The sequence below is a fragment of the Spermophilus citellus genome (assembly GCF_964194105.1).
Source record: "Spermophilus citellus genome assembly, chromosome: 8".
Lineage (NCBI taxonomy): Eukaryota > Metazoa > Chordata > Mammalia > Rodentia > Sciuridae > Spermophilus > Spermophilus citellus.
Window position 1 is genome coordinate 118,326,104 of NC_138189.1, and position 10,623 is coordinate 118,336,726.

A 10,623-nucleotide genomic window follows, 5' to 3' on the forward strand; every position below is an offset into this window, starting at 1 on the left:
ACCAAAAGTTTTGTAAAACAAATTCCATTTAAAACCTGTCATCTAGGCCAGTATGACAGAGTTGTACTTCTGTTGTTATCATTATAATATCATTGTAATTATAGCCTCCCTCTCCCCTCAGGTTTCACTTAAATGCCTGTAGATAAAAGCATGCCCTGTAGACGTTTAGGAATCTAATATAGTCTGTAAATCAGAGCTGAGGAGTAATATGTGGGTGGGACTTTATAACAACTTCCCCACTTAGTCCCCCAAAACTGAGCTCAATAAATAAACAAATAAAAATCAAGTGGTCAAGAAAAGTCATCATCTTGGAAGAAACTTATCATCTTCCTTGGGGGTGCTTTCTTTCTTAGTAATGGTTTGTACCTTGCATGAAATCTCCTCTCATGAGAACACCTGAGCTCAGTACACAAAATAACTCCAAGTAACAATAGTAACACAAGGAGAAAAGTAAGTTAATGCTGGTACTGTACTTGCTTCTATAACTTCACCTATCGAACTTGCCTCCCTGCAGTCATGGATGCAGACCAGAGCACAGGGGGGAGTGAGGTGCTCATCAGGCAGCCACCACTGAACAGTGTGGAGACAGATAAAAGATATTACTTTCTGGTGAAGTCCCAGCAGCACTGAGTGCAGCAGAGGAACACCAGCCCACTGCCACTGGACCTCCCCCACAAGTATTTCTCAATAAACTCTATAACTTCTTTGCTCTCTAAACATTCTACCCCTTTTCCCTAGCACAGCTGGGCAGAAATGAGTACAATTCTCAAGTCAAACTAATTAAAACATATCAATGAAACTGGCTCACAAACAAACAAAAAAGATAGGCTAACTGGACTACATCAAAATTAAAAACATTTTATACATCAAAGGCACTAACAATAGAGTGAAGACAGCCTATAGAATGAAAGAAAATATCTGCAAATCATGTATCTGATTAGGGATTCATAATCCAGGAATATAAAAAAACTACAACTCAACTATAGCAACAATAAACTCTCCAAATAATCCAATTTAATTAGCAAAAAATTTAAATAGACATTTCTCCAAAGATCCAGTGGAAATATATTATTTAAAGAAAGAAAAAAAATTACATGTTCTGGTGGGGAGGTGGAGAAATTGGAACCCTATGTACTGTTGGTAAAAATGTAGATGGGAGGATCCAAAATGGCGGGCTAGAGGGAGGCTGCATTCCTTGTTACTCCATGACTTGGGATTTAAGCAGTGGGAATAATATTTCTCTGCAAGTTATTAGAGGACTCTTGACAGCTTCTCCCATGCAGGAATCCTGGCGGATGGCCCATGCAAGACTCCCATCTGATGGCCCAGGCAGGACAACAGGCATCAGCGCCCACACAGGTCTCCCAGGTGCTACTCCTGTGCAGGACACCTGGCCACCACTCCTGTGTGGACCCCTATCTACCAGCACAGGGCTTTCCTGGTTGCCTTCATCTTGGGACACTGCAACTGCTATCATCTGAGGACATCAGACAGGATCTAGAGATAGCTACCCGCCACAACACTGCATGCCACAGAGCTCCATATCTGAACTCGCTTCACAACACCACCGCCCATCCCAACCTGACACCCCATCTCTGAAAGCATCTGCTTCCATCTTGGGACAATTATTCTCCATCCTTAGTTGGGACAACTCCCACCTGGAGACATTGGCTGAGGCCTAGAAGCAATATCAAGGAGAGGTATTGACACCTTGCAGGAACACTATAAGCCTATAGACTAAAACTATAACACCTTGAATTCTCAGTGCTAGAAGGGAAGACACATGAACAATAAAAAAAAAAAAAAAAACAAGGGGAGAAAGTGCCCCAACAGACCAAGATACTACATTATTAGAATCCATGGCCAGAATAGCAGAAGAAATAACAGAAGGAGTTTAGGATGTAAATAATTAAAATACTTTGAGAATTAAAGGATGATATAAGAGAGCAAATACAGGCAGCAAAAGATCATTTCAATAAAGAGCTACATGAGCAAATACTGGAAGCAAAAGATTACTTCAATAAGGAGATAAAGATTCTGAAAATCAATAAACAAACAGAAATCCTTGAAATGAAGGCAATAATAAACCAAATTAAAAACTCAATAGAAAGCATTACCAACAGACTAGAACACTTGGCAGACAGAACCTCAGACAATGAAGACAAAATATACAATCTTGAAAATAAAGTTGACCACACAGTGAAAATGGTAAGAATCCATGAGCTCCACATCTAAGAATTATGGGATAACATGAAAAGACCAAATTTAAGAATTAAGAATTAGTTAGATAGAGAAAGGCATAGAGTTACAAACCAAATGAATAAAGAATCTATTCAATGAAATAATAGCAGAAAAATTTCCAAACCTGAAGAGTGAATTGGAAAATCAAATATAAGAGGCTTACAGGACACAAAATATAAAACATCACAACAAATCTACACCAAGGCATATTATAATGGAAATGCCTAGCATACAAAATTAGGAGAGAATTCTAAAAGCCACAAGAAAAAGGAATCACATTATATATAGGGGAATTAGGGTCTCTTCAGATTTTTCAGCCCAGACTTTCATAGTTAGACGACCCTGGAATAACATATACCAAGCTCTGAAAGAAAATGGATGTCAATCAAGAACCTTATATCCAGAAAAATTAAGCCATAGATTTGATGATGATATAAAAACCTTCCATAATAAATAAAAGTTAAAAGAATTTACAATTAGAAAACCTGCACTATAGAACATCCTTGGCAAAATCTCTCATGAGGAGGAAATGAAAACAACAATGAAAATCAGCAAAGGTAGGTATTACACTAAAAGAAAAACCAATCAAAGGTGAAATCAAGTCAAGTTAAATACCAAAAATAAACAAAAATGACCAGGAATACAAATCATGTCTCAATAATAACCCTGAATGTTAATGGCCTAAACACATTAATCAAAAGACACAGACTGACAGATTGGATTACAAAAAAAAAGGACCCAATAATTTGTGGCCTTCAAGAGATTAATCTCATAGAAAAAGACATCCACAGACTGAAGGTGAAGGGTTAGAAAAAAATATACCATTCACATGTACTGCGGAAATAAGAGGGGGTTTCTATCCTCATAGCAAATAAAGTAGACTTCAAGCCAAAGTTAACCAAAAGGGATAAAGAAAGATGTTACATATTGCTTAAGGGAACCATACAACCAAAAGACATAACAATTATAAATATATATGCACCAAACAATGGAGCATCTATGTTCATCAAATGAACTCTTCTCAACCTTGAGAGTCAAATAGACCACATCACAATAATACTGGATGACTTTAACACACCTCTTTCACCACTGGATAGATCTTCTAAACAAAAGATAAACAAAAGAACTCAATAATACAATCAATGATATAATGAGAGCAACTATGAACAGAGCAGGGAGGAAGAGTAGGAAGAAAAGATTAACATTAAACAGAGACTTGAGATGGGAAGGAAAGGGAGAGAAAAGGGAAATTGCATGGAAATGAAGGGAGACCCTCATTGCTAAACAAAATTACATATAAGAGGTTGTGAGGGGAATGGGAAAATAAACAAAGAGAGAAATGAATTACAGTAGATGGGGTAGAGAGAGAAGTTGGGAGGGGAGGGGAGGGGGGATAGTAGGGGATAGGAAAGGTAGCAGAATACAACAATTACTATTAGGGCATTATGTAAAATTGTGGATGTGTAACTGACGTGATTCTGCAATCTGCATTTGGGGTAAAATTGGGAGTTCATAACCCACTTCAATCTAATGTATGAAATATAATATGTCAAGAGCTTTGTAATGTTGTGAACAACCAATAAAAAAAAATACAATCAATGACTTAGACTTAACAGGCATATATAGATTATTTCGTCCATCAACTAGTGAATACACTTTCTTCTCAGCAGCACATGTTTCCTTCTCTAAAATAAACCATATATTATGCCACAAAGCATCTCTTAGCAAATAAAAAAAGTAGAGATATTAATCTGTATTCTATTGGATCATAAGGGAATAAAATTAGAAATCAATGATAAAATAAAAAATAGAAGCTACTCCAACACCTGGAGACTAAATAATATGCTTTTGAATGATTAATGGATAGCAGAAGACATTAAAGAGGAGATTAGAAAATTCTTAGAGGTAATGAAAACACAGATACAACATATCAAAATCTCTGGGACACTAAGAAGGCAATACTAAGAGGAAAGTTCATTGCAGGGAGTTCATTCATTAAAAGAAGAAAAAGTCAAGAAATAAATGACCTAACATTACATCACAAAGCTCTATAAAAAGAAGAACATATGAACACCAAAAGTATTAGAAGCCAGAATAATTAAAATCAGATTTGAAATAATGAAACCGAAACAAAAGTATCAATTAAAAAATTGATGAAAAAAGATGGTTCTTTGAAAAAATAAATAAAATTGATAAACCCTTAGCCATGCTAATGAAAAAAAGAAGAAAATTCAAATTACTAAAATTTGTGATGATAAAGGAAATATCACAACAAACACTACAGAAATACAGAAGAAAATTAGAAGTTATTTTAAAACTTTGTACTCCAATAAAGTAGAAAATATTGAAGACATCAACAAATTTCTAGAGTCATATTATTTACCCAAACTGAATCAGGACAATATACACAAGTTAATCAGATGAATTCCAAGCAATGAAATAGAAGATGTTATCAAAAACCTGTCAACAAAGTAAAGCTCAGGACCAGAAGTATTCCTAGCTGAGTTCTACAGAATTTTCAAAGAAGAATTAATACCAATACTCCTCAAATTATTCCACAAAATTGAAAAAGAGGAAGCCCTTCCAAACTCATTCTATGGGGCCAATATCCCCTAACATCAAAACCAGACAAAGACACATCAAGGAAAGAAAACTTCAGACCAGTAGCTCTAATGAACATAGATGCAAAAATTCTCAATAAAATTCTGGCAAATTGAATACAAAAACATATTTGAAAGATAGTGCACCACAACCAAGAGAGGTTCAACCCAGGTTGGTTCAACATTTGTAAATCAATAAATGCAATTCACCACATCAATGGACTTAAAGATAGGAATCACATGATCATCTCAATAGATCCAGAAAAAGCATTCAACAAAAAGCAGCACCCCTTTGTGTTCAAAACACTAGAAGAACTAGGGATAATAGGAACATATCTCAATATTGTAAAAGATGTTTATGCTATGCCCAATGCCAACTTCATTCTAAATGGAGAAAAATACAATGCATTTCTTCTAAAAATCTGGAACAAGACAGGGATGCCCTCTTTCACCACTTCTATTTAACATAGTCCTTGAAACTCTAGCCAGAGCAATTAGAGAGATGAAAGAAATTAAAGGAATATGAATGAGAAAAGAAGAACTAAAAATATCACTATATGTTGACAACATGATTCTATACTTAATGGATCCAAAAAATTCCACCAAAAAACTTCTAGAACTAATAAATGAATTTAGCAAAATTGTAGGATGTAAAATCAACATCCATAAATCAAATGCATTTCTGTCCATCAGTGATGAATCCTCTGAAAGTGAAACTAGGAAAACAACCCCATTACAATAACCTCAAATAAAATAATTTATTTGGGAATCCATCTAACAAAAGAGGTTAAATATGTTTACAGTGAAACCTGCAGAATGCTAAAGAAAGAAAGTAAAGCAGACCTTAGAAGATGGAAAGCTCTCCCTTGTTCTTGGATAGGCAGAATTAATATTGTCAAAATGGAAAAGCACTATACAGATTTAATGCTATTCCAATCAAAATCCAAATGATATTCCTCATAGAAATAGAAAAAGCAACCATGAAATTCATCTGGAAAATTAAGAAACCCAGAATAGCCAAAGAAATTCTTAGCAAGAAGAGTAAAGCAGGTGGCTTCACTGTAACAGACCTTAAACTTTACTGCAGAGAAATAATAACAAAAACAACATGGTATTGGCACCAAAATAGACTTGTAGATTGATATAGCATAGAGGACACAGAGACAAACCCACATAAATATAGTTATCTCATATTAGACAAAGGTGCCAAAAACATATATTGGAGAAAAGATAGCCTCTTCAGTAAATGGTTCTGGGAAACTGAAAATCCATATGCAGCAAAATGAAATTAAGCCTCTATCTCTCACCCGGCATAATTCTCAACTCAAATTAGATTAAAGACCTAGGAATTAGATCAGAGTCCCTGCACCTAATAGAAAAAAAAAGTAGAACCAAAATCTTCATCATGTCAGATCAGACCCCAACTCCCTTAACAAGACTCCCATAGCTCAAGAAATAAAATAAAGAATCAATAAATGGGATGTATTCAAACTGAAAAGCTTCTTCTTGACAAAAGAAACAATCAGTGAGGTGAGGAGAGAGCTTACAGAAAGGGCACAATTTTTAATGCACACATTTCAGATAGAGCACTAATCTGCAAAATATATAAAAACTTAATATCAAAAAAACAAGTAACCCAATCAATAAATGGACTTAGGAACTGAACTAGTTCTTCTCAGAAGATGATATACAATTGATCAACAAATACATGAAAAATGTTCAATATTTATAGCAATTAGAGAAATGAAAATCAAAACTACTTTAAAATTTCATCTCACTCCAGTCAGAATGGCAGTTATTAAGAACACAAGCAACAATAAATGTTGGTGAGGATGTGGGGAAAAGGCACACTTATACATTGCTGGTTGCAAATTGGTGCAACCACTCTGGAAAGCAATATGAAGATTCCTTGGAAAATTTGGAATGGAACCACCATTTAAACCAGCTATCCCACTCCAGGGTCTATAGCCAAAGAAATGAAAAACAGCATACTACAGTGATGCAGCCACATCAATGTTTATAGCAGCACAATTCACAATAGCTAAATTTTGGAACCAACCTAGATGCCCTTCAGTAGATGAATGAATAAAGAAACTGTGGTATGTATACACAATTAAATATTACTCAGCATTAAAAGATAATAAAATCATGGCATTTGCAGGTAAATGAATGGAGTTGTAGAATATCATGTTAAGTGAAATAAGCCAATCCCCCCAATCAGGAGGCCAAATATTTTCTCTGATAAGTGGATGCTGATCCATAATGGTGGTGGTGGGGGCATGAGATGAATAGAGGAAATTTAGATAGGGCAAAGGGGAGAGAGGGGTGGGGTGGGGAATAGGAAAGATGATGGAATGAGATCATTACTGTAGGTACAATTATGAAGACATAAATGTTGTGACTCTTGCTTTGTGTACAACCAGAGAAATGAAAAATTGTGCTCCATAATGTTTACTATGAATTGAAGTGGATTCTGCTATCATGTATAAAAATTTAGAATAAAAAATAAACTTTTAAAAACATATAAAATGATGTAGCTGCAGTGAAAGATAGTATAGGAGTTCCTGAAACAATTAAAATTATCATTTGTTCCAACAAGGGTAGGTACCTACATCAAAGTGCTGCAATCAGGAATTCAGACAAATATTTGTATACCCATAGCAACATTATTAACAACTTAAAGGTGGAAACAACACACATTTTCAGAAACAGAGGAATGATAAAGAAAATGTAGTATATATTCAATAGACTATCATTCAGCCTTAAAATGGACAGAAATTCCAACATATGCTTCAGCTTGGATGATTATTAAGGACATAATGCTAAAGAAAATAAGGCACTAAAGGACTAATACTGTATCAGTCCATGTTTATGAGGATCTAGAGTGGCCAGATTCAGAGGTAGAATTATAAGGTGGTAGCAAGGGGTTGGGATTGATGGATATGGAGGGTTATTCTTTAATGGGTATGAAGATTCCATTTGAGAAGATGAAAACATCTTCTTGAGCTGGATGGTAGTGATAGTTGCACAATGTGAATGCAACTGATACGACTGAACTGTACACTTAAAAATGGTTAAAAGGACAAAATTTATGTTGTATATTATTTACCACTCAGACATACATTTGAGAAAAAGAAAACTAACTCTTCCATTCAGTTTGCAATGTGCTCATTCCACCCCCAATAAAACAGTGACATTTATCACATACTCATTATAAATTCAAATTCTTACTGGGTCTTTATAAGCTTGAACAAAGTAACAGTATTTAGATTTACTTACCTATTCTGGATTTCAGTACAATCATTTTTTAGTTGAAGGAAGGTGCCACCTACTAACAGCCCCAGTGTCAATATGATGGTTATCTTTTCAAAAAAAAAATGAAAATAGAGTCGTAATGTTAGGTAAATTTTTTCCAATTTATTTATTTATTTATTTATTTATTTACCAGGGATTCAACTCAAGGTTACTTGACCACTGAGCCAATCCCCAGGCCTATTTTGTATTTTATTTAGAGACAGGGACTCTCTGAGTTGCTTAATGCCTTACTGTTGCTCAGGCTGGCTTTGAACTTGTGATCTTCCTGCCTCAGCCTCCAGAGTCTTTGGGATTATAGGCTTGTGTTACCACATCTGGCTTTCACATCATTTATTATGATATTATATATGACTATATAACCAGATACCTCTCTGGAGATAAACACTTTAAATGACTTGGTCAGACCCTGGGAGAATATAAAATCATGTGTGTTATTAGACTACTTTCCAAACCAACTTAAAAATGTTTGGGGAACTGACAAGAAAATTGAGCAGTCTACTGGACAGGCTAAAATCCCTCCCAGTGTTCACCAGGAATGGCCAGTCCAAGCCCCAGCTCTGATACTGGACATGCAAATGATACACAGTATGGCAGAGTGATGCAGAAAATTACTTGGGGAACAAACTAACATCCAAGTGGGGAAGAGTTCAGACTTACATGGAACTCTCAACTTTTGCACCAGTGCACATGCATAGTTTCATCCTTCAAGAGGTTCAAATGAAAACAGGATGACTTTACACTCTTATTAAAAATAAATATGGGTTGGGGATATATCTCAGTTGGTAAAGTGCTTATCTCACATGCACAAGGCCCTAGGTTTAAGCTGTAGCACTGCAAAAATATAAATAAGTAAATAAATAATGTGTACAAAATTTCAGAGCTGGGTGTGTAGATTAGCAGGAGAATGCTAGCCTAGCATGTGCAAGACACTGGGTTTGACCCCAGCACCACAAAATGAATAAACAACATTTTAAAAGCATACACACACAAATTTTGACAACGGTATTTTTCATGATAAAGACTAACTGTAAGTTGGCTCCCACCTATTCAACCTCTTTTGAGTCCTGGCTTGCATGGGAAATTACATTGTAACTGTCACCAAAGCACTTAACTAGTTTTCTCTGAGGATACCCAAGTGCATCCATTACCATCTCCTTTGTCTGCTTCTCCTTCAACCTCAGCCAGTGAAGCCTACAGTCAATGTCCCACCTGAGCTAACAGTTCCTCATCATCCTCACCTACTTAGTCTGTGTACAACTCCCAAGTTTACTGGGCCAGTACCACTTTTTGTTTTTGAAATTATTTTTTATATATTTTCTGGTTGTTGATAGACCTTTATTTTATTTATTTAGATGTGGTACTGAGAATCAAACCCAGTGCCTTACACATGCCATGCAAGTATGCTACCACTGAGCCACAGCCCCAGTCTACCACTTTTATTTTAAGGATAAAATTCTCACAGGGATGCTTCAATCAACAAAAGATTTAGGGGTAATTATCATGTTTTATTTGAGGGATTCCACATATAATGATTCATGAGTTAAATATAAAAGTATAGGAAATGGAAGTCTAGAGAAAACAAAATGCCTTACCATTTATCTTGAAATCTTCAAACTTTAAAAGAAATACTCAATATTATAATTGTATCCACACATGAAGTGATTTGTGAAGAACAGTTTAGACAGGCAACAAGCCAAAATAGAAAAACTAAATCATAATCTGAAAAGACTGGTTTGTAAAGACCACAGGCTGGAAACAATATTATTTAAATGTTTTATTCATAAGATGTCTTTCAACAGAGGATAGAAATTTAGGGTAAAATTCATTCTGTTCCATGCCTTCACTACCCTCAGAATACATTCACTTCACGTCATTAGAAAAAGATGGATCTGCCAATGTGCAGGACGCACAGGTCTATGGCAATCTATACTTCACTTAGGATAACTTATATTCAGTCTTGCTATCCAGAGGCTCTGCATTCTTTGTTTCTTTAGCATTCACACCTGATATCTTATACTAACACAACACCTGTTCCTTATTTTCAGTCGGTTCTCTACCATACTGGCAAATCAGTGAATCCTATGATCATGTCATGGTTTTCAAAGTATATCTGTGCTATTCTTTCTTATATGAAGGAAGAAAAGACACCAGGCAAAATGAAATTGCATAATGGATCAAATGACTGAGCTTTGAGCAAGTGGCCGCCAGTCTCAGTTTTGAAGAGAAGGATTAGAAAAAGAAATCGTCCAAATATTTTAATCTGCTTTTGTTCAAATGGATTGAATGAGTATTTCTCAAGACATGTTCTTAGAGAAGTTTGTGTAGTTACTAACAAAATAAATCCATAGTCAAATGTTTAATATGCTCATAGAAAACAATGACTTTCTAAGAGATTAACCACAGGTCTTCTAAATTGGTTTGATCAGGAAATAATTGAACAATAAATCTTATTCAGATCATCCATTCT